The sequence below is a fragment of the Sceloporus occidentalis genome, unplaced genomic scaffold (assembly GCF_023333645.1).
Source record: "Sceloporus occidentalis isolate IW3139 unplaced genomic scaffold, rSceOcc1.0.p SCAF_188, whole genome shotgun sequence".
In the NCBI taxonomy this organism is placed as follows: Eukaryota; Metazoa; Chordata; class Lepidosauria; order Squamata; family Phrynosomatidae; genus Sceloporus; species Sceloporus occidentalis.
This window is the reverse complement of record NW_028317168.1, coordinates 1,525,580-1,547,359: the sequence shown is the minus strand read 5'-3', so window position 1 is coordinate 1,547,359 and position 21,780 is coordinate 1,525,580. Positions and strand designations below refer to the sequence as shown.

Sequence of the window (21,780 nt, the reverse complement as noted above, 5' to 3'; positions counted from 1 at the left end):
AGGGTGAAAGTGTTAGAGGAAGATGAGAAGTGTACGAGGTTTTTTTTCAAGAAAGTATTTGGTGGTAAGAGTCTGATGGAGAGTGTGTTGAATAAGGATGGAGTAGCTGTGGAAGGAGTAGGGGTTTTGGATGTTGTATTAGAGTTCTATAGGGATTTGTATGTTGAGAAAACAAGAGATTGGAGGGTGGAAAGGGAGATTTTGGAGGGTGTGGAAGCGGTAGTGGATAGTGTGGATGCAGAGGATTTGGTGAAAGATGTGACGAAAGAGGAGCTAGAAAAGGTACTGAAAAGCATGGCTAAAGGTAAGACGCCAGGATGTGATGGGTTGCCTGTGGAATTTTATTGTAAGTTTTGGGATCTGATAGGGGATGATTTTACTGAAACTTGTGTGGAGGTTTTGCGTAAGAATGAGTTGATTGATTCTATGAAAGAGGGTGTGATTGTGCTGTTATTTAAGAAAGGAGATAAAAAAGATTTGAAGAATTGGAGGCCAATCACATTGTTGAATGTGGACTATAAGGTGTTAGCGAAAGTGTTGGCAAATCGGTTAAGGTTGATTGTGCATAATTTGGTTGGGGAAGAGCAAGTGTGTGCTGTGCCGGGTAGACAGATTGGGGATAGTTTGGTTGTGTTGCGTGATGTGTTGTGGTATTGCATGGATAGGAAGTTGGAAGTGGCGGTGGCAACTATTGATTTTGAGAAGGCGTATGATAGAGTAGCGCATGGATTTTTGTTTGGGGTTTTAGAGAGGTTGGGGATACCGGGGGGGATGTTGAAGTGGTTGAAAATGTTATATGAAGGAATTAGTAGTAGAGTAATGGTGAATGGTTGTTTGACTGAGAGTTTTGGTATAATGTCTGGGGTGAGACAAGGGTGTCCGTTGTCGCCGATTTTGTTTATATGCGTGATTGAACCTTTGTTAAGGATGATTAGGTGTGATAAGGTGGTGAGAGGTGTAGAAGTACCGGGAAGTGGGGGTAGGAGTTTGAAAGTGTTAGGTTATATGGACGATGTGACGGTAGTATGTAGAACGCAAGCTGGGTTAAGGAGGGTGAAGCTGTTAGTGGAGGGATTTTGTATGGGGAGTGGTTTCCGGGTGAATTGGGATAAATGTGCTTGTAAGGCTTTTGGTGAGTGGCGGGAGTTGGGGTTGTGTGGATGGCCTGTTAAGAGTGAAGCGATCGAGGTGTTGGGGGTGAAATTTGATAATAAGTTGAATGGATGTGATAGCTGGGAGAAGGTGGTTGGGAAAGTGAAACAGAAGATAGGGTTTTGGTCGTCTAGGACTTTGTCTTTTTCTGGAAGGGTGTTGATTGTGAAGGTGGTGATTGTTCCTTTGTTGTTGTACTTGAATGTGGTTTTTCCAGTAAGTGTGAGAGTAATTAGGAAATTGGTGAGAAGTTTATTTTTATTTTTTTGGAATTCTAGGATGGAGCGATTGAGAAGGCAGAAAGTGATGTTGAAGACGGAGAATGGGGGTATGGACATGCCAGATGTTGAGCGGTTTTTGTTGGTGCAATATATACGGGTGTGTGTGAAGGTGAGTAAGAAGGATTCAATGGTGGGTTGCATGTTGAGGTATGCTGCGGGTGGTTTGTTGAGGAAGTATGGTTTGTATGAACTTGATCGTAAGAAGCCTGTGTGTTTTAAGGTGCCTTGGTTTTATGAAAGGGTTGAGATTGGTATTAGAAGATATGAGTTGCAGAATGTGACTGTGTCTATGTGGGAAGAGAAGAGGTGTGTATTGAATATGATTAGGGATCGGGAGGAAGTAGTAGGTTTGGGTGGTTTGAATGAAGGTCAAAGTAAGCAGGTTTGGAAGATGTTGTCTGAGCGAGAATTGGTTAATAGACAGAGAGATGTGGGTTGGATGGCGGTGCATGGGTGTTTGCCAACTAGAGAGTTTCAGAGGGTTAGGAAGTTGTGTGTTTCTGAGTGTTGCCCCAGGGAGGGGTGTGGTAGAGTGGAGAATGTGATACATGTGTTCTGGAGTTGTGAGTATGCTGTACAAATTTGGGAAAGGATGGGGCGGTTGGTTAAAGAATTAGTGGGATTGGATGGGGTGGGTTTTGAGGCTGTGTTTTTTGGGTTATGTGATTTAGATAAGAGGAGGAGGAGGTTGTTCTGGATGCTGATAAGTTGTGTTAAGGAATCTTTGTGGGATGTGAGGAACTTGTTAGTCTTTAAAAAGGATATGGTGGAGGTGGATGGTTGTGTGAGGATGATTCGAGGACGGATGTATGTGTATTTTTTGAGGGATGTGAGAAGGTGGGGGGAGGAAGATGCCGAGGGTGTGTGGAAAACAAAGAAATGGAAAGACTGGGATAGGGTTTGAGGGGGGTTGGGGGTTTGGATGGTTTGTGGACGTTGGGGGTAGTCTTGAGGAGCGTTTTGTATATATGTATTAAAAATTGTATTAAAAAAAAAAAAAAAAAAAAAAAAAAAAAAAAAAAAAAAAAAAAAAAAAAAAAAAAAAAAAAAAAACCAACCGTGTGGTTGGGGGTTGGATGGTTTGTGGAAGTTGGGAGGTAGTCTTTGAGGAACTTTTTTGTATATATGTATATAGGGTTTTTTAGGTTTCACTAAGTGGTGTGGGATTATAAAGAGAAAATATGCCATGAGGATGTTATATGTAATGCCGTCCGGAGTGTCATCTTGAGGATGTGCGATATGACTGAGTGGTATAAAAAAAAAAAAGAAAAAAAAAAAAAAAAATCTGTTCTTATCAGTTTAATATCTGATACGTCCCCTATCTGGGGACCATATATTAAATGGATTTTTAGAACAGGGAGATGGAAGAAGAGCTTGCTCTGTCCACTCCACGCATTGACCTGGTATTGCAGTACCTCCAGGACCGGTGCACCTCTCTTATCAGTGACCAAAAGCAGAACCCAACCCAACCCAGCAAAGCAAAGCAAATCCGAGCGGAGCAACGATCCGAGGAAGGGCCGAGCGACCCGGGGAGCAGCGGCAGCAGTCCAGGGTCGGTCGGCCGGTGGGTCGGTTGCTTCCTTCCTTCCTTTCTTTCCTCCCAGCTCGTCGCTGTTGCAGGCCAGTGAGTGCGTGCGTGCGTGCGTGCGTGCCTCTTGGTCGCGACACGTCACGTCACTGAAGCGTGCTGCGGTAATGTCCGTCGGAACGTAATGTAACTGTGTGTGTGTGTGTGTGTGTGTGTGTGTGTGTGTGTGTGTGTGTGTGTGTGTGTGTGTGTGTGTGTGTGTGTGTGGCCTTGGTCATGAAGGCCCATGCCGGTTGAGGGTGCATTGAAGGATTAAAGCGCTAGTGTGTTTGGTTGCTTGAAGGTTAGCGTGGCCAGCTGACGGTTGTGCTGCAGCGGCTGCAGCTGCTGCCTGGCTCCTGTGGTTCTTTTGCATGCCTTGGTTTGTGTCTCCCTCTGATGGTGGCTGACGAGGGCGAGGACGAGAGAGAGTGAGCGAGTGTTTGTCCCAGCAGCAGCAGTAGCGGTTAAGAGGATTAGATGAGATGAGAGGAGATGAGATTAGAGTAAGGACTGCTACGTCTGTCAGGTGCTTAGCAGCCGATCTCGTTGAGCGGGAGGCGGAGGTGCGAACTGCCCCCCCCCCCCCTGGGGGCGGAGCCATGCAAATGTTTCAGGCCGCGCCGCCACGATCCCGGCGGGCCTCGTCGAGACAGAGGGCGGGCGGGCGGGCAGGCAGGAGACGGAGAGAGGGGAGAGTGTGCGAGCCGGTGGTGCTCGGCTTGGACGCAGGGGTGGTGCGGGCGGTCCTTTCCAGCCGTGGCTGCCGGCGCAGGGCTGCAGTCCGGCGCGGGGATCCGCAGAGGGAGTGCCCTGGGGGTTGGTGGGTGGCGGGCGTGCAGCGGGCGGAAGGGAGGCCCGGGGCCCGCGTGGCAGCTCGCTGCGACTGTGCGGAGCCTGGGTGGCGGGCCCGAGCCGGGCCCGCCGCCCTCTTCGGGTTATCGCTTCTCGGCCTTTTGGCTAAGATCAAGTGTAGTATCTGTTCTTATCAGTTTAATATCTGATACGTCCCCTATCTGGGGACCATATATTAAATGGATTTTTAGAACAGGGAGATGGAAGAAGAGCTTGCTCTGTCCACTCCACGCATTGACCTGGTATTGCAGTACCTCCAGGACCGGTGCACCTCTCTTATCAGTGACCAAAAGCAGAACCCAACCCAACCCAGCAAAGCAAAGCAAATCCGAGCGGAGCAACGATCCGAGGAAGGGCCGAGCGACCCGGGGAGCAGCGGCAGCAGTCCAGGGTCGGTCGGCCGGTGGGTCGGTTGCTTCCTTCCTTCCTTTCTTTCCTCCCAGCTCGTCGCTGTTGCAGGCCAGTGAGTGCGTGCGTGCCTCTTGGTCGCGACACGTCACGTCACTGAAGCGTGCTGCGGTAATGTCCGTCGGAACGTAATGTAACTGTGTGTGTGTGTGTGTGTGTGTGTGTGTGTGTGTGGCCTTGGTCATGAAGGCCCATGCCGGTTGAGGGTGCATTGAAGGATTAAAGCGCTAGTGTGTTTGGTTGCTTGAAGGTTAGCGTGGCCAGCTGACGGTTGTGCTGCAGCGGCTGCAGCTGCTGCCTGGCTCCTGTGGTTCTTTTGCATGCCTTGGTTTGTGTCTCCCTCTGATGGTGGCTGACGAGGGCGAGGACGAGAGAGAGTGAGCGAGTGTTTGTCCCAGCAGCAGCAGTAGCGGTTAAGAGGATTAGATGAGATGAGAGGAGATGAGATTAGAGTAAGGACTGCTACGTCTGTCAGGTGCTTAGCAGCCGATCTCGTTGAGCGGGAGGCGGAGGTGCGAACTGCCCCCCCCCCCCCTGGGGGCGGAGCCATGCAAATGTTTCAGGCCGCGCCGCCACGATCCCGGCGGGCCTCGTCGAGACAGAGGGCGGGCGGGCGGGCAGGCAGGAGACGGAGAGAGGGGAGAGTGTGCGAGCCGGTGGTGCTCGGCTTGGACGCAGGGGTGGTGCGGGCGGTCCTTTCCAGCCGTGGCTGCCGGCGCAGGGCTGCAGTCCGGCGCGGGGATCCGCAGAGGGAGTGCCCTGGGGGTTGGTGGGTGGCGGGCGTGCAGCGGGCGGAAGGGAGGCCCGGGGCCCGCGTGGCAGCTCGCTGCGACTGTGCGGAGCCTGGGTGGCGGGCCCGAGCCGGGCCCGCCGCCCTCTTCGGGTTATCGCTTCTCGGCCTTTTGGCTAAGATCAAGTGTAGTTCCCTTCGGGGGGGGGGGACTATGCTGATCCTCTGGCCTTAGGGTTCGGGAAAGCATGAAGCCCGAGGTGATTAAATTGCCCTGACGCAAGTCGGAGTTACCGTGTGCAGACTTGCACGCCGCTGCACACGGTAAATGCACATTTTTTGCACCGGCGGATCTTCACACTCCCTCCATCGCACCATCAGGGCATGGAGTGGAAATTATTTTTGAACCTGGCTGGGTCAGTCATGGCCCGCCCCTAAATTATTTATTTAATTATCACAATGTGTTTAAGCACGTGTGCCCATTAATTTCGATTGGATTTTCACGGTCACCAAACCTTTAAGCGAGGCCACGTTCACGATTTGGTTTTTCGATTTGGCACTTTTGTTTTCGGACACTATCTTTCGGTAGTGAAGCCAAGGGGGCTACTTCCCGATGGGAGTGCCCCATGGCGATGGGGTCTCACCCTTCGGGGAGAGTCCTAAGATCCGACCCTCCCATGGGGGGGGGGAGGAATTTGTCTGGGTTCCCCTTGTGGGGACCCAGTTTCGTATATGGCTTCCGCTGCCTCTTAGGAGCACGGAAAGCAGCACCCAAAGGAGCACGCACCTCGGGCTTCAAAAAAAAAAAAAAAAAAAAAAAAAAAAAAAAAAAAAAAAAAAAAAAAAAAAAAAAAAAAAAAAAAAAAAAAAAAAATCTGTTCTTATCAGTTTAATATCTGATACGTCCCCTATCTGGGGACCATATATTAAATGGATTTTTAGAACAGGGAGATGGAAGAAGAGCTTGCTCTGTCCACTCCACGCATTGACCTGGTATTGCAGTACCTCCAGGACCGGTGCACCTCTCTTATCAGTGACCAAAAGCAGAACCCAACCCAACCCAGCAAAGCAAAGCAAATCCGAGCGGAGCAACGATCCGAGGAAGGGCCGAGCGACCCGGGGAGCAGCGGCAGCAGTCCAGGGTCGGTCGGCCGGTGGGTCGGTTGCTTCCTTCCTTCCTTTCTTTCCTCCCAGCTCGTCGCTGTTGCAGGCCAGTGAGTGCGTGCGTGCGTGCGTGCGTGCCTCTTGGTCGCGACACGTCACGTCACTGAAGCGTGCTGCGGTAATGTCCGTCGGAACGTAATGTAACTGTGTGTGTGTGTGTGTGTGTGTGTGTGTGTGTGTGTGTGTGTGTGTGTGTGTGTGTGTGTGTGTGTGTGTGTGTGTGTGTGTGGCCTTGGTCATGAAGGCCCATGCCGGTTGAGGGTGCATTGAAGGATTAAAGCGCTAGTGTGTTTGGTTGCTTGAAGGTTAGCGTGGCCAGCTGACGGTTGTGCTGCAGCGGCTGCAGCTGCTGCCTGGCTCCTGTGGTTCTTTTGCATGCCTTGGTTTGTGTCTCCCTCTGATGGTGGCTGACGAGGGCGAGGACGAGAGAGAGTGAGCGAGTGTTTGTCCCAGCAGCAGCAGTAGCGGTTAAGAGGATTAGATGAGATGAGAGGAGATGAGATTAGAGTAAGGACTGCTACGTCTGTCAGGTGCTTAGCAGCCGATCTCGTTGAGCGGGAGGCGGAGGTGCGAACTGCCCCCCCCCCCCCTGGGGGCGGAGCCATGCAAATGTTTCAGGCCGCGCCGCCACGATCCCGGCGGGCCTCGTCGAGACAGAGGGCGGGCGGGCGGGCAGGCAGGAGACGGAGAGAGGGGAGAGTGTGCGAGCCGGTGGTGCTCGGCTTGGACGCAGGGGTGGTGCGGGCGGTCCTTTCCAGCCGTGGCTGCCGGCGCAGGGCTGCAGTCCGGCGCGGGGATCCGCAGAGGGAGTGCCCTGGGGGTTGGTGGGTGGCGGGCGTGCAGCGGGCGGAAGGGAGGCCCGGGGCCCGCGTGGCAGCTCGCTGCGACTGTGCGGAGCCTGGGTGGCGGGCCCGAGCCGGGCCCGCCGCCCTCTTCGGGTTATCGCTTCTCGGCCTTTTGGCTAAGATCAAGTGTAGTTCCCTTCGGACAGGGGGGGGACTATGCTGATCCTCTGGCCTTAGGGTTCGGGAAAGCACGAAGCCCGAGGTGCTTAAATTGCCCTGACGCAAGTCGGAGTTACCGTGTGCAGACTTGCACGCCGCTGCACACGGTAAATGCACATTTTTTGCACCGGCGGATCTTCACACTCCCTCCATCGCACCATCAGGGCATGGAGTGGAATTTATTTTTGAACCTGGCTGGGTCAGTCATGGCCCGCCCCTAAATTATTTATTTATTTATCACAATGTGTTTTAAGCACGTGTGCCCATTAATTTCGATTGGATTTTCACGGTCACCAAACCTTTAAGCGAGGCCACGTTCACGATTTGGTTTTTTCGATTTGGCACTTTTGTTTTCGGACACTATCTTTCGGTAGTGAAGCCAAGGGGGCTACTTCCCGATGGGAGTGCCCCATGGCGATGGGGTCTCACCCTTCGGGGAGAGTCCTAAGATCCGACCCTCCCATGGGGGGGGGGAGGAATTTGTCTGGGTTCCCCTTGTGGGGACCCAGTTTCGTATATGGCTTCCGCTGCCTCTTAGGAGCACGGAAAGCAGCACCCAAAGGAGCACGCACCTCGGGCTTCAAAAAAAAAAAAAAAAAAATCTGTTCTTATCAGTTTAATATCTGATACGTCCCCTATCTGGGGACCATATATTAAATGGATTTTTAGAACAGGGAGATGGAAGAAGAGCTTGCTCTGTCCACTCCACGCATTGACCTGGTATTGCAGTACCTCCAGGACCGGTGCACCTCTCTTATCAGTGACCAAAAGCAGAACCCAACCCAACCCAGCAAAGCAAAGCAAATCCGAGCGGAGCAACGATCCGAGGAAGGGCCGAGCGACCCGGGGAGCAGCGGCAGCAGTCCAGGGTCGGTCGGCCGGTGGGTCGGTTGCTTCCTTCCTTCCTTTCTTTCCTCCCAGCTCGTCGCTGTTGCAGGCCAGTGAGTGCGTGCGTGCCTCTTGGTCGCGACACGTCACGTCACTGAAGCGTGCTGCGGTAATGTCCGTCGGAACGTAATGTAACTGTGTGTGTGTGTGTGTGTGTGTGTGTGTGTGTGTGGCCTTGGTCATGAAGGCCCATGCCGGTTGAGGGTGCATTGAAGGATTAAAGCGCTAGTGTGTTTGGTTGCTTGAAGGTTAGCGTGGCCAGCTGACGGTTGTGCTGCAGCGGCTGCAGCTGCTGCCTGGCTCCTGTGGTTCTTTTGCATGCCTTGGTTTGTGTCTCCCTCTGATGGTGGCTGACGAGGGCGAGGACGAGAGAGAGTGAGCGAGTGTTTGTCCCAGCAGCAGCAGTAGCGGTTAAGAGGATTAGATGAGATGAGAGGAGATGAGATTAGAGTAAGGACTGCTACGTCTGTCAGGTGCTTAGCAGCCGATCTCGTTGAGCGGGAGGCGGAGGTGCGAACTGCCCCCCCCCCCCCTGGGGGCGGAGCCATGCAAATGTTTCAGGCCGCGCCGCCACGATCCCGGCGGGCCTCGTCGAGACAGAGGGCGGGCGGGCGGGCAGGCAGGAGACGGAGAGAGGGGAGAGTGTGCGAGCCGGTGGTGCTCGGCTTGGACGCAGGGGTGGTGCGGGCGGTCCTTTCCAGCCGTGGCTGCCGGCGCAGGGCTGCAGTCCGGCGCGGGGATCCGCAGAGGGAGTGCCCTGGGGGTTGGTGGGTGGCGGGCGTGCAGCGGGCGGAAGGGAGGCCCGGGGCCCGCGTGGCAGCTCGCTGCGACTGTGCGGAGCCTGGGTGGCGGGCCCGAGCCGGGCCCGCCGCCCTCTTCGGGTTATCGCTTCTCGGCCTTTTGGCTAAGATCAAGTGTAGTATCTGTTCTTATCAGTTTAATATCTGATACGTCCCCTATCTGGGGACCATATATTAAATGGATTTTTAGAACAGGGAGATGGAAGAAGAGCTTGCTCTGTCCACTCCACGCATTGACCTGGTATTGCAGTACCTCCAGGACCGGTGCACCTCTCTTATCAGTGACCAAAAGCAGAACCCAACCCAACCCAGCAAAGCAAAGCAAATCCGAGCGGAGCAACGATCCGAGGAAGGGCCGAGCGACCCGGGGAGCAGCGGCAGCAGTCCAGGGTCGGTCGGCCGGTGGGTCGGTTGCTTCCTTCCTTCCTTTCTTTCCTCCCAGCTCGTCGCTGTTGCAGGCCAGTGAGTGCGTGCGTGCCTCTTGGTCGCGACACGTCACGTCACTGAAGCGTGCTGCGGTAATGTCCGTCGGAACGTAATGTAACTGTGTGTGTGTGTGTGTGTGTGTGTGTGTGTGTGTGGCCTTGGTCATGAAGGCCCATGCCGGTTGAGGGTGCATTGAAGGATTAAAGCGCTAGTGTGTTTGGTTGCTTGAAGGTTAGCGTGGCCAGCTGACGGTTGTGCTGCAGCGGCTGCAGCTGCTGCCTGGCTCCTGTGGTTCTTTTGCATGCCTTGGTTTGTGTCTCCCTCTGATGGTGGCTGACGAGGGCGAGGACGAGAGAGAGTGAGCGAGTGTTTGTCCCAGCAGCAGCAGTAGCGGTTAAGAGGATTAGATGAGATGAGAGGAGATGAGATTAGAGTAAGGACTGCTACGTCTGTCAGGTGCTTAGCAGCCGATCTCGTTGAGCGGGAGGCGGAGGTGCGAACTGCCCCCCCCCCCCCTGGGGGCGGAGCCATGCAAATGTTTCAGGCCGCGCCGCCACGATCCCGGCGGGCCTCGTCGAGACAGAGGGCGGGCGGGCGGGCAGGCAGGAGACGGAGAGAGGGGAGAGTGTGCGAGCCGGTGGTGCTCGGCTTGGACGCAGGGGTGGTGCGGGCGGTCCTTTCCAGCCGTGGCTGCCGGCGCAGGGCTGCAGTCCGGCGCGGGGATCCGCAGAGGGAGTGCCCTGGGGGTTGGTGGGTGGCGGGCGTGCAGCGGGCGGAAGGGAGGCCCGGGGCCCGCGTGGCAGCTCGCTGCGACTGTGCGGAGCCTGGGTGGCGGGCCCGAGCCGGGCCCGCCGCCCTCTTCGGGTTATCGCTTCTCGGCCTTTTGGCTAAGATCAAGTGTAGTATCTGTTCTTATCAGTTTAATATCTGATACGTCCCCTATCTGGGGACCATATATTAAATGGATTTTTAGAACAGGGAGATGGAAGAAGAGCTTGCTCTGTCCACTCCACGCATTGACCTGGTATTGCAGTACCTCCAGGACCGGTGCACCTCTCTTATCAGTGACCAAAAGCAGAACCCAACCCAACCCAGCAAAGCAAAGCAAATCCGAGCGGAGCAACGATCCGAGGAAGGGCCGAGCGACCCGGGGAGCAGCGGCAGCAGTCCAGGGTCGGTCGGCCGGTGGGTCGGTTGCTTCCTTCCTTCCTTTCTTTCCTCCCAGCTCGTCGCTGTTGCAGGCCAGTGAGTGCGTGCGTGCCTCTTGGTCGCGACACGTCACGTCACTGAAGCGTGCTGCGGTAATGTCCGTCGGAACGTAATGTAACTGTGTGTGTGTGTGTGTGTGTGTGTGTGTGTGTGTGGCCTTGGTCATGAAGGCCCATGCCGGTTGAGGGTGCATTGAAGGATTAAAGCGCTAGTGTGTTTGGTTGCTTGAAGGTTAGCGTGGCCAGCTGACGGTTGTGCTGCAGCGGCTGCAGCTGCTGCCTGGCTCCTGTGGTTCTTTTGCATGCCTTGGTTTGTGTCTCCCTCTGATGGTGGCTGACGAGGGCGAGGACGAGAGAGAGTGAGCGAGTGTTTGTCCCAGCAGCAGCAGTAGCGGTTAAGAGGATTAGATGAGATGAGAGGAGATGAGATTAGAGTAAGGACTGCTACGTCTGTCAGGTGCTTAGCAGCCGATCTCGTTGAGCGGGAGGCGGAGGTGCGAACTGCCCCCCCCCCCCCTGGGGGCGGAGCCATGCAAATGTTTCAGGCCGCGCCGCCACGATCCCGGCGGGCCTCGTCGAGACAGAGGGCGGGCGGGCGGGCAGGCAGGAGACGGAGAGAGGGGAGAGTGTGCGAGCCGGTGGTGCTCGGCTTGGACGCAGGGGTGGTGCGGGCGGTCCTTTCCAGCCGTGGCTGCCGGCGCAGGGCTGCAGTCCGGCGCGGGGATCCGCAGAGGGAGTGCCCTGGGGGTTGGTGGGTGGCGGGCGTGCAGCGGGCGGAAGGGAGGCCCGGGGCCCGCGTGGCAGCTCGCTGCGACTGTGCGGAGCCTGGGTGGCGGGCCCGAGCCGGGCCCGCCGCCCTCTTCGGGTTATCGCTTCTCGGCCTTTTGGCTAAGATCAAGTGTAGTATCTGTTCTTATCAGTTTAATATCTGATACGTCCCCTATCTGGGGACCATATATTAAATGGATTTTTAGAACAGGGAGATGGAAGAAGAGCTTGCTCTGTCCACTCCACGCATTGACCTGGTATTGCAGTACCTCCAGGACCGGTGCACCTCTCTTATCAGTGACCAAAAGCAGAACCCAACCCAACCCAGCAAAGCAAAGCAAATCCGAGCGGAGCAACGATCCGAGGAAGGGCCGAGCGACCCGGGGAGCAGCGGCAGCAGTCCAGGGTCGGTCGGCCGGTGGGTCGGTTGCTTCCTTCCTTCCTTTCTTTCCTCCCAGCTCGTCGCTGTTGCAGGCCAGTGAGTGCGTGCGTGCCTCTTGGTCGCGACACGTCACGTCACTGAAGCGTGCTGCGGTAATGTCCGTCGGAACGTAATGTAACTGTGTGTGTGTGTGTGTGTGTGTGTGTGTGTGTGTGGCCTTGGTCATGAAGGCCCATGCCGGTTGAGGGTGCATTGAAGGATTAAAGCGCTAGTGTGTTTGGTTGCTTGAAGGTTAGCGTGGCCAGCTGACGGTTGTGCTGCAGCGGCTGCAGCTGCTGCCTGGCTCCTGTGGTTCTTTTGCATGCCTTGGTTTGTGTCTCCCTCTGATGGTGGCTGACGAGGGCGAGGACGAGAGAGAGTGAGCGAGTGTTTGTCCCAGCAGCAGCAGTAGCGGTTAAGAGGATTAGATGAGATGAGAGGAGATGAGATTAGAGTAAGGACTGCTACGTCTGTCAGGTGCTTAGCAGCCGATCTCGTTGAGCGGGAGGCGGAGGTGCGAACTGCCCCCCCCCCCCCTGGGGGCGGAGCCATGCAAATGTTTCAGGCCGCGCCGCCACGATCCCGGCGGGCCTCGTCGAGACAGAGGGCGGGCGGGCGGGCAGGCAGGAGACGGAGAGAGGGGAGAGTGTGCGAGCCGGTGGTGCTCGGCTTGGACGCAGGGGTGGTGCGGGCGGTCCTTTCCAGCCGTGGCTGCCGGCGCAGGGCTGCAGTCCGGCGCGGGGATCCGCAGAGGGAGTGCCCTGGGGGTTGGTGGGTGGCGGGCGTGCAGCGGGCGGAAGGGAGGCCCGGGGCCCGCGTGGCAGCTCGCTGCGACTGTGCGGAGCCTGGGTGGCGGGCCCGAGCCGGGCCCGCCGCCCTCTTCGGGTTATCGCTTCTCGGCCTTTTGGCTAAGATCAAGTGTAGTATCTGTTCTTATCAGTTTAATATCTGATACGTCCCCTATCTGGGGACCATATATTAAATGGATTTTTAGAACAGGGAGATGGAAGAAGAGCTTGCTCTGTCCACTCCACGCATTGACCTGGTATTGCAGTACCTCCAGGACCGGTGCACCTCTCTTATCAGTGACCAAAAGCAGAACCCAACCCAACCCAGCAAAGCAAAGCAAATCCGAGCGGAGCAACGATCCGAGGAAGGGCCGAGCGACCCGGGGAGCAGCGGCAGCAGTCCAGGGTCGGTCGGCCGGTGGGTCGGTTGCTTCCTTCCTTCCTTTCTTTCCTCCCAGCTCGTCGCTGTTGCAGGCCAGTGAGTGCGTGCGTGCCTCTTGGTCGCGACACGTCACGTCACTGAAGCGTGCTGCGGTAATGTCCGTCGGAACGTAATGTAACTGTGTGTGTGTGTGTGTGTGTGTGTGTGTGTGTGTGGCCTTGGTCATGAAGGCCCATGCCGGTTGAGGGTGCATTGAAGGATTAAAGCGCTAGTGTGTTTGGTTGCTTGAAGGTTAGCGTGGCCAGCTGACGGTTGTGCTGCAGCGGCTGCAGCTGCTGCCTGGCTCCTGTGGTTCTTTTGCATGCCTTGGTTTGTGTCTCCCTCTGATGGTGGCTGACGAGGGCGAGGACGAGAGAGAGTGAGCGAGTGTTTGTCCCAGCAGCAGCAGTAGCGGTTAAGAGGATTAGATGAGATGAGAGGAGATGAGATTAGAGTAAGGACTGCTACGTCTGTCAGGTGCTTAGCAGCCGATCTCGTTGAGCGGGAGGCGGAGGTGCGAACTGCCCCCCCCCCCCCTGGGGGCGGAGCCATGCAAATGTTTCAGGCCGCGCCGCCACGATCCCGGCGGGCCTCGTCGAGACAGAGGGCGGGCGGGCGGGCAGGCAGGAGACGGAGAGAGGGGAGAGTGTGCGAGCCGGTGGTGCTCGGCTTGGACGCAGGGGTGGTGCGGGCGGTCCTTTCCAGCCGTGGCTGCCGGCGCAGGGCTGCAGTCCGGCGCGGGGATCCGCAGAGGGAGTGCCCTGGGGGTTGGTGGGTGGCGGGCGTGCAGCGGGCGGAAGGGAGGCCCGGGGCCCGCGTGGCAGCTCGCTGCGACTGTGCGGAGCCTGGGTGGCGGGCCCGAGCCGGGCCCGCCGCCCTCTTCGGGTTATCGCTTCTCGGCCTTTTGGCTAAGATCAAGTGTAGTATCTGTTCTTATCAGTTTAATATCTGATACGTCCCCTATCTGGGGACCATATATTAAATGGATTTTTAGAACAGGGAGATGGAAGAAGAGCTTGCTCTGTCCACTCCACGCATTGACCTGGTATTGCAGTACCTCCAGGACCGGTGCACCTCTCTTATCAGTGACCAAAAGCAGAACCCAACCCAACCCAGCAAAGCAAAGCAAATCCGAGCGGAGCAACGATCCGAGGAAGGGCCGAGCGACCCGGGGAGCAGCGGCAGCAGTCCAGGGTCGGTCGGCCGGTGGGTCGGTTGCTTCCTTCCTTCCTTTCTTTCCTCCCAGCTCGTCGCTGTTGCAGGCCAGTGAGTGCGTGCGTGCGTGCGTGCGTGCCTCTTGGTCGCGACACGTCACGTCACTGAAGCGTGCTGCGGTAATGTCCGTCGGAACGTAATGTAACTGTGTGTGTGTGTGTGTGTGTGTGTGTGTGTGTGTGTGTGTGTGTGTGTGTGTGTGTGTGTGTGTGTGTGTGTGTGTGTGTGTGTGTGTGTGTGGCCTTGGTCATGAAGGCCCATGCCGGTTGAGGGTGCATTGAAGGATTAAAGCGCTAGTGTGTTTGGTTGCTTGAAGGTTAGCGTGGCCAGCTGACGGTTGTGCTGCAGCGGCTGCAGCTGCTGCCTGGCTCCTGTGGTTCTTTTGCATGCCTTGGTTTGTGTCTCCCTCTGATGGTGGCTGACGAGGGCGAGGACGAGAGAGAGTGAGCGAGTGTTTGTCCCAGCAGCAGCAGTAGCGGTTAAGAGGATTAGATGAGATGAGAGGAGATGAGATTAGAGTAAGGACTGCTACGTCTGTCAGGTGCTTAGCAGCCGATCTCGTTGAGCGGGAGGCGGAGGTGCGAACTGCCCCCCCCCCCCCTGGGGGCGGAGCCATGCAAATGTTTCAGGCCGCGCCGCCACGATCCCGGCGGGCCTCGTCGAGACAGAGGGCGGGCGGGCGGGCAGGCAGGAGACGGAGAGAGGGGAGAGTGTGCGAGCCGGTGGTGCTCGGCTTGGACGCAGGGGTGGTGCGGGCGGTCCTTTCCAGCCGTGGCTGCCGGCGCAGGGCTGCAGTCCGGCGCGGGGATCCGCAGAGGGAGTGCCCTGGGGGTTGGTGGGTGGCGGGCGTGCAGCGGGCGGAAGGGAGGCCCGGGGCCCGCGTGGCAGCTCGCTGCGACTGTGCGGAGCCTGGGTGGCGGGCCCGAGCCGGGCCCGCCGCCCTCTTCGGGTTATCGCTTCTCGGCCTTTTGGCTAAGATCAAGTGTAGTATCTGTTCTTATCAGTTTAATATCTGATACGTCCCCTATCTGGGGACCATATATTAAATGGATTTTTAGAACAGGGAGATGGAAGAAGAGCTTGCTCTGTCCACTCCACGCATTGACCTGGTATTGCAGTACCTCCAGGACCGGTGCACCTCTCTTATCAGTGACCAAAAGCAGAACCCAACCCAACCCAGCAAAGCAAAGCAAATCCGAGCGGAGCAACGATCCGAGGAAGGGCCGAGCGACCCGGGGAGCAGCGGCAGCAGTCCAGGGTCGGTCGGCCGGTGGGTCGGTTGCTTCCTTCCTTCCTTTCTTTCCTCCCAGCTCGTCGCTGTTGCAGGCCAGTGAGTGCGTGCGTGCCTCTTGGTCGCGACACGTCACGTCACTGAAGCGTGCTGCGGTAATGTCCGTCGGAACGTAATGTAACTGTGTGTGTGTGTGTGTGTGTGTGTGTGTGTGTGTGGCCTTGGTCATGAAGGCCCATGCCGGTTGAGGGTGCATTGAAGGATTAAAGCGCTAGTGTGTTTGGTTGCTTGAAGGTTAGCGTGGCCAGCTGACGGTTGTGCTGCAGCGGCTGCAGCTGCTGCCTGGCTCCTGTGGTTCTTTTGCATGCCTTGGTTTGTGTCTCCCTCTGATGGTGGCTGACGAGGGCGAGGACGAGAGAGAGTGAGCGAGTGTTTGTCCCAGCAGCAGCAGTAGCGGTTAAGAGGATTAGATGAGATGAGAGGAGATGAGATTAGAGTAAGGACTGCTACGTCTGTCAGGTGCTTAGCAGCCGATCTCGTTGAGCGGGAGGCGGAGGTGCGAACTGCCCCCCCCCCCCCTGGGGGCGGAGCCATGCAAATGTTTCAGGCCGCGCCGCCACGATCCCGGCGGGCCTCGTCGAGACAGAGGGCGGGCGGGCGGGCAGGCAGGAGACGGAGAGAGGGGAGAGTGTGCGAGCCGGTGGTGCTCGGCTTGGACGCAGGGGTGGTGCGGGCGGTCCTTTCCAGCCGTGGCTGCCGGCGCAGGGCGGCAGTCCGGCGCGGGGATCCGCAGAGGGAGTGCCCTGGGGGTTGGTGGGTGGCGGGCGTGCAGCGGGCGGAAGGGAGGCCCGGGGCCCGCGTGGCAGCTCGCTGCGACTGTGCGGAGCCTGGGTGGCGGGCCCGAGCCGGGCCCGCCGCCCTCTTCGGGTTATCGCTTCTCGGCCTTTTGGCTAAGATCAAGTGTAGTATCTGTTCTTATCAGTTTAATATCTGATACGTCCCCTATCTGGGGACCATATATTAAATGGATTTTTAGAACAGGGAGATGGAAGAAGAGCTTGCTCTGTCCACTCCACGCATTGACCTGGTATTGCAGTACCTCCAGGACCGGTGCACCTCTCTTATCAGTGACCAAAAGCAGAACCCAACCCAACCCAGCAAAGCAAAGCAAATCCGAGCGGAGCAACGATCCGAGGAAGGGCCGAGCGACCCGGGGAGCAGCGGCAGCAGTCCAGGGTCGGTCGGCCGGTGGGTCGGTTGCTTCCTTCCTTCCTTTCTTTCCTCCCAGCTCGTCGCTGTTGCAGGCCAGTGAGTGCGTGCGTGCGTGCGTGCGTGCCTCTTGGTCGCGACACGTCACGTCACTGAAGCGTGCTGCGGTAATGTCCGTCGGAACGTAATGTAACTGTGTGTGTGTGTGTGTGTGTGTGTGTGTGTGTGTGTGTGTGTGTGTGTGTGTGTGTGTGTGTGTGTGTGTGTGGCCTTGGTCATGAAGGCCCATGCCGGTTGAGGGTGCATTGAAGGATTAAAGCGCTAGTGTGTTTGGTTGCTTGAAGGTTAGCGTGGCCAGCTGACGGTTGTGCTGCAGCGGCTGCAGCTGCTGCCTGGCTCCTGTGGTTCTTTTGCATGCCTTGGTTTGTGTCTCCCTCTGATGGTGGCTGACGAGGGCGAGGACGAGAGAGAGTGAGCGAGTGTTTGTCCCAGCAGCAGCAGTAGCGGTTAAGAGGATTAGATGAGATGAGAGGAGATGAGATTAGAGTAAGGACTGCTACGTCTGTCAGGTGCTTAGCAGCCGATCTCGTTGAGCGGGAGGCGGAGGTGCGAACTGCCCCCCCCCCCCCTGGGGGCGGAGCCATGCAAATGTTTCAGGCCGCGCCGCCACGATCCCGGCGGGCCTCGTCGAGACAGAGGGCGGGCGGGCGGGCAGGCAGGAGACGGAGAGAGGGGAGAGTGTGCGAGCCGGTGGTGCTCGGCTTGGACGCAGGGGTGGTGCGGGCGGTCCTTTCCAGCCGTGGCTGCCGGCGCAGGGCTGCAGTCCGGCGCGGGGATCCGCAGAGGGAGTGCCCTGGGGGTTGGTGGGTGGCGGGCGTGCAGCGGGCGGAAGGGAGGCCCGGGGCCCGCGTGGCAGCTCGCTGCGACTGTGCGGAGCCTGGGTGGCGGGCCCGAGCCGGGCCCGCCGCCCTCTTCGGGTTATCGCTTCTCGGCCTTTTGGCTAAGATCAAGTGTAGTATCTGTTCTTATCAGTTTAATATCTGATACGTCCCCTATCTGGGGACCATATATTAAATGGATTTTTAGAACAGGGAGATGGAAGAAGAGCTTGCTCTGTCCACTCCACGCATTGACCTGGTATTGCAGTACCTCCAGGACCGGTGCACCTCTCTTATCAGTGACCAAAAGCAGAACCCAACCCAACCCAGCAAAGCAAAGCAAATCCGAGCGGAGCAACGATCCGAGGAAGGGCCGAGCGACCCGGGGAGCAGCGGCAGCAGTCCAGGGTCGGTCGGCCGGTGGGTCGGTTGCTTCCTTCCTTCCTTTCTTTCCTCCCAGCTCGTCGCTGTTGCAGGCCAGTGAGTGCGTGCGTGCCTCTTGGTCGCGACACGTCACGTCACTGAAGCGTGCTGCGGTAATGTCCGTCGGAACGTAATGTAACTGTGTGTGTGTGTGTGTGTGTGTGTGTGTGTGTGTGGCCTTGGTCATGAAGGCCCATGCCGGTTGAGGGTGCATTGAAGGATTAAAGCGCTAGTGTGTTTGGTTGCTTGAAGGTTAGCGTGGCCAGCTGACGGTTGTGCTGCAGCGGCTGCAGCTGCTGCCTGGCTCCTGTGGTTCTTTTGCATGCCTTGGTTTGTGTCTCCCTCTGATGGTGGCTGACGAGGGCGAGGACGAGAGAGAGTGAGCGAGTGTTTGTCCCAGCAGCAGCAGTAGCGGTTAAGAGGATTAGATGAGATGAGAGGAGATGAGATTAGAGTAAGGACTGCTACGTCTGTCAGGTGCTTAGCAGCCGATCTCGTTGAGCGGGAGGCGGAGGTGCGAACTGCCCCCCCCCCCCCTGGGGGCGGAGCCATGCAAATGTTTCAGGCCGCGCCGCCACGATCCCGGCGGGCCTCGTCGAGACAGAGGGCGGGCGGGCGGGCAGGCAGGAGACGGAGAGAGGGGAGAGTGTGCGAGCCGGTGGTGCTCGGCTTGGACGCAGGGGTGGTGCGGGCGGTCCTTTCCAGCCGTGGCTGCCGGCGCAGGGCTGCAGTCCGGCGCGGGGATCCGCAGAGGGAGTGCCCTGGGGGTTGGTGGGTGGCGGGCGTGCAGCGGGCGGAAGGGAGGCCCGGGGCCCGCGTGGCAGCTCGCTGCGACTGTGCGGAGCCTGGGTGGCGGGCCCGAGCCGGGCCCGCCGCCCTCTTCGGGTTATCGCTTCTCGGCCTTTTGGCTAAGATCAAGTGTAGTATCTGTTCTTATCAGTTTAATATCTGATACGTCCCCTATCTGGGGACCATATATTAAATGGATTTTTAGAACAGGGAGATGGAAGAAGAGCTTGCTCTGTCCACTCCACGCATTGACCTGGTATTGCAGTACCTCCAGGACCGGTGCACCTCTCTTATCAGTGACCAAAAGCAGAACCCAACCCAACCCAGCAAAGCAAAGCAAATCCGAGCGGAGCAACGATCCGAGGAAGGGCCGAGCGACCCGGGGAGCAGCGGCAGCAGTCCAGGGTCGGTCGGCCGGTGGGTCGGTTGCTTCCTTCCTTCCTTTCTTTCCTCCCAGCTCGTCGCTGTTGCAGGCCAGTGAGTGCGTGCGTGCGTGCGTGCGTGCCTCTTGGTCGCGACACGTCACGTCACTGAAGCGTGCTGCGGTAATGTCCGTCGGAACGTAATGTAACTGTGTGTGTGTGTGTGTGTGTGTGTGTGTGTGTGTGTGTGTGTGTGTGTGTGTGTGTGTGTGTGTGTGTGTGTGTGTGTGTGTGTGTGTGGCCTTGGTCATGAAGGCCCATGCCGGTTGAGGGTGCATTGAAGGATTAAAGCGCTAGTGTGTTTGGTTGCTTGAAGGTTAGCGTGGCCAGCTGACGGTTGTGCTGCAGCGGCTGCAGCTGCTGCCTGGCTCCTGTGGTTCTTTTGCATGCCTTGGTTTGTGTCTCCCTCTGATGGTGGCTGACGAGGGCGAGGACGAGAGAGAGTGAGCGAGTGTTTGTCCCAGCAGCAGCAGTAGCGGTTAAGAGGATTAGATGAGATGAGAGGAGATGAGATTAGAGTAAGGACTGCTACGTCTGTCAGGTGCTTAGCAGCCGATCTCGTTGAGCGGGAGGCGGAGGTGCGAACTGCCCCCCCCCCCCCTGGGGGCGGAGCCATGCAAATGTTTCAGGCCGCGCCGCCACGATCCCGGCGGGCCTCGTCGAGACAGAGGGCGGGCGGGCGGGCAGGCAGGAGACGGAGAGAGGGGAGAGTGTGCGAGCCGGTGGTGCTCGGCTTGGACGCAGGGGTGGTGCGGGCGGTCCTTTCCAGCCGTGGCTGCCGGCGCAGGGCTGCAGTCCGGCGCGGGGATCCGCAGAGGGAGTGCCCTGGGGGTTGGTGGGTGGCGGGCGTGCAGCGGGCGGAAGGGAGGCCCGGGGCCCGCGTGGCAGCTCGCTGCGACTGTGCGGAGCCTGGGTGGCGGGCCCGAGCCGGGCCCGCCGCCCTCTTCGGGTTATCGCTTCTCGGCCTTTTGGCTAAGATCAAGTGTAGTATCTGTTCTTATCAGTTTAATATCTGATACGTCCCCTATCTGGGGACCATATATTAAATGGATTTTTAGAACAGGGAGATGGAAGAAGAGCTTGCTCTGTCCACTCCACGCATTGACCTGGTATTGCAGTACCTCCAGGACCGGTGCACCTCTCTTATCAGTGACCAAAAGCAGAACCCAACCCAACCCAGCAAAGCAAAGCAAATCCGAGCGGAGCAACGATCCGAGGAAGGGCCGAGCGACCCGGGGAGCAGCGGCAGCAGTCCAGGGTCGGTCGGCCGGTGGGTCGGTTGCTTCCTTCCTTCCTTTCTTTCCTCCCAGCTCGTCGCTGTTGCAGGCCAGTGAGTGCGTGCGTGCGTGCGTGCGTGCCTCTTGGTCGCGACACGTCACGTCACTGAAGCGTGCTGCGGTAATGTCCGTCGGAACGTAATGTAACTGTGTGTGTGTGTGTGTGTGTGTGTGTGTGTGTGTGTGTGTGTGTGTGTGTGTGTGTGTGTGTGTGTGTGTGTGTGTGTGGCCTTGGTCATGAAGGCCCATGCCGGTTGAGGGTGCATTGAAGGATTAAAGCGCTAGTGTGTTTGGTTGCTTGAAGGTTAGCGTGGCCAGCTGACGGTTGTGCTGCAGCGGCTGCAGCTGCTGCCTGGCTCCTGTGGTTCTTTTGCATGCCTTGGTTTGTGTCTCCCTCTGATGGTGGCTGACGAGGGCGAGGACGAGAGAGAGTGAGCGAGTGTTTGTCCCAGCAGCAGCAGTAGCGGTTAAGAGGATTAGATGAGATGAGAGGAGATGAGATTAGAGTAAGGACTGCTACGTCTGTCAGGTGCTTAGCAGCCGATCTCGTTGAGCGGGAGGCGGAGGTGCGAACTGCCCCCCCCCCCCTGGGGGCGGAGCCATGCAAATGTTTCAGGCCGCGCCGCCACGATCCCGGCGGGCCTCGTCGAGACAGAGGGCGGGCGGGCGGGCAGGCAGGAGACGGAGAGAGGGGAGAGTGTGCGAGCCGGTGGTGCTCGGCTTGGACGCAGGGGTGGTGCGGGCGGTCCTTTCCAGCCGTGGCTGCCGGCGCAGGGCTGCAGTCCGGCGCGGGGATCCGCAGAGGGAGTGCCCTGGGGGTTGGTGGGTGGCGGGCGTGCAGCGGGCGGAAGGGAGGCCCGGGGCCCGCGTGGCAGCTCGCTGCGACTGTGCGGAGCCTGGGTGGCGGGCCCGAGCCGGGCCCGCCGCCCTCTTCGGGTTATCGCTTCTCGGCCTTTTGGCTAAGATCAAGTGTAGTATCTGTTCTTATCAGTTTAATATCTGATACGTCCCCTATCTGGGGACCATATATTAAATGGATTTTTAGAACAGGGAGATGGAAGAAGAGCTTGCTCTGTCCACTCCACGCATTGACCTGGTATTGCAGTACCTCCAGGACCGGTGCACCTCTCTTATCAGTGACCAAAAGCAGAACCCAACCCAACCCAGCAAAGCAAAGCAAATCCGAGCGGAGCAACGATCCGAGGAAGGGCCGAGCGACCCGGGGAGCAGCGGCAGCAGTCCAGGGTCGGTCGGCCGGTGGGTCGGTTGCTTCCTTCCTTCCTTTCTTTCCTCCCAGCTCGTCGCTGTTGCAGGCCAGTGAGTGCGTGCGTGCCTCTTGGTCGCGACACGTCACGTCACTGAAGCGTGCTGCGGTAATGTCCGTCGGAACGTAATGTAACTGTGTGTGTGTGTGTGTGTGTGTGTGTGTGTGTGTGGCCTTGGTCATGAAGGCCC

General features: G+C 57.8%; 12 non-coding genes and 3 pseudogenes across 12 annotated transcripts; all 15 read left to right on the top strand.

The window, feature by feature from the left end:
- Window positions 1-2,652: 2,652 nt before the first annotated feature.
- Window positions 2,653-2,870, top strand: LOC149278571 (U2 spliceosomal RNA; annotated as a pseudogene).
- Window positions 2,871-3,940: 1,070 nt separating this feature from the next.
- Window positions 3,941-4,131, top strand: LOC149278570 (U2 spliceosomal RNA). The gene has a single exon (XR_016278757.1). It is a non-coding gene; the product is annotated as a U2 spliceosomal RNA (small nuclear RNA).
- A 1,717-nt stretch (window positions 4,132-5,848) lies between these two features.
- LOC149278569 (U2 spliceosomal RNA) lies at window positions 5,849-6,020 on the top strand (annotated as a pseudogene).
- A 1,715-nt stretch (window positions 6,021-7,735) lies between these two features.
- On the top strand, window positions 7,736-7,915 carry LOC149278568 (U2 spliceosomal RNA; annotated as a pseudogene).
- A 1,018-nt stretch (window positions 7,916-8,933) lies between these two features.
- LOC149278567 (U2 spliceosomal RNA) lies at window positions 8,934-9,124 on the top strand. Its single transcript, XR_016278756.1, has one exon. It is a non-coding gene; the product is annotated as a U2 spliceosomal RNA (small nuclear RNA).
- Window positions 9,125-10,142: 1,018 nt separating this feature from the next.
- On the top strand, window positions 10,143-10,333 carry LOC149278566 (U2 spliceosomal RNA). The gene has a single exon (XR_016278755.1). It is a non-coding gene; the product is annotated as a U2 spliceosomal RNA (small nuclear RNA).
- Window positions 10,334-11,351: 1,018 nt separating this feature from the next.
- LOC149278565 (U2 spliceosomal RNA) lies at window positions 11,352-11,542 on the top strand. Its single transcript, XR_016278754.1, has one exon. It is a non-coding gene; the product is annotated as a U2 spliceosomal RNA (small nuclear RNA).
- A 1,018-nt stretch (window positions 11,543-12,560) lies between these two features.
- On the top strand, window positions 12,561-12,751 carry LOC149278564 (U2 spliceosomal RNA). Its single transcript, XR_016278753.1, has one exon. It is a non-coding gene; the product is annotated as a U2 spliceosomal RNA (small nuclear RNA).
- A 1,018-nt stretch (window positions 12,752-13,769) lies between these two features.
- On the top strand, window positions 13,770-13,960 carry LOC149278563 (U2 spliceosomal RNA). Its single transcript, XR_016278752.1, has one exon. It is a non-coding gene; the product is annotated as a U2 spliceosomal RNA (small nuclear RNA).
- Window positions 13,961-15,048: 1,088 nt separating this feature from the next.
- Window positions 15,049-15,239, top strand: LOC149278562 (U2 spliceosomal RNA). Its single transcript, XR_016278751.1, has one exon. It is a non-coding gene; the product is annotated as a U2 spliceosomal RNA (small nuclear RNA).
- Window positions 15,240-16,257: 1,018 nt separating this feature from the next.
- LOC149278561 (U2 spliceosomal RNA) lies at window positions 16,258-16,448 on the top strand. The gene has a single exon (XR_016278750.1). It is a non-coding gene; the product is annotated as a U2 spliceosomal RNA (small nuclear RNA).
- Window positions 16,449-17,516: 1,068 nt separating this feature from the next.
- Window positions 17,517-17,707, top strand: LOC149278560 (U2 spliceosomal RNA). Its single transcript, XR_016278748.1, has one exon. It is a non-coding gene; the product is annotated as a U2 spliceosomal RNA (small nuclear RNA).
- A 1,018-nt stretch (window positions 17,708-18,725) lies between these two features.
- Window positions 18,726-18,916, top strand: LOC149278559 (U2 spliceosomal RNA). Its single transcript, XR_016278747.1, has one exon. It is a non-coding gene; the product is annotated as a U2 spliceosomal RNA (small nuclear RNA).
- A 1,084-nt stretch (window positions 18,917-20,000) lies between these two features.
- Window positions 20,001-20,191, top strand: LOC149278558 (U2 spliceosomal RNA). The gene has a single exon (XR_016278746.1). It is a non-coding gene; the product is annotated as a U2 spliceosomal RNA (small nuclear RNA).
- Window positions 20,192-21,264: 1,073 nt separating this feature from the next.
- Window positions 21,265-21,455, top strand: LOC149278557 (U2 spliceosomal RNA). The gene has a single exon (XR_016278745.1). It is a non-coding gene; the product is annotated as a U2 spliceosomal RNA (small nuclear RNA).
- The last annotated feature ends 325 nt before the right edge of the window (window positions 21,456-21,780 follow it).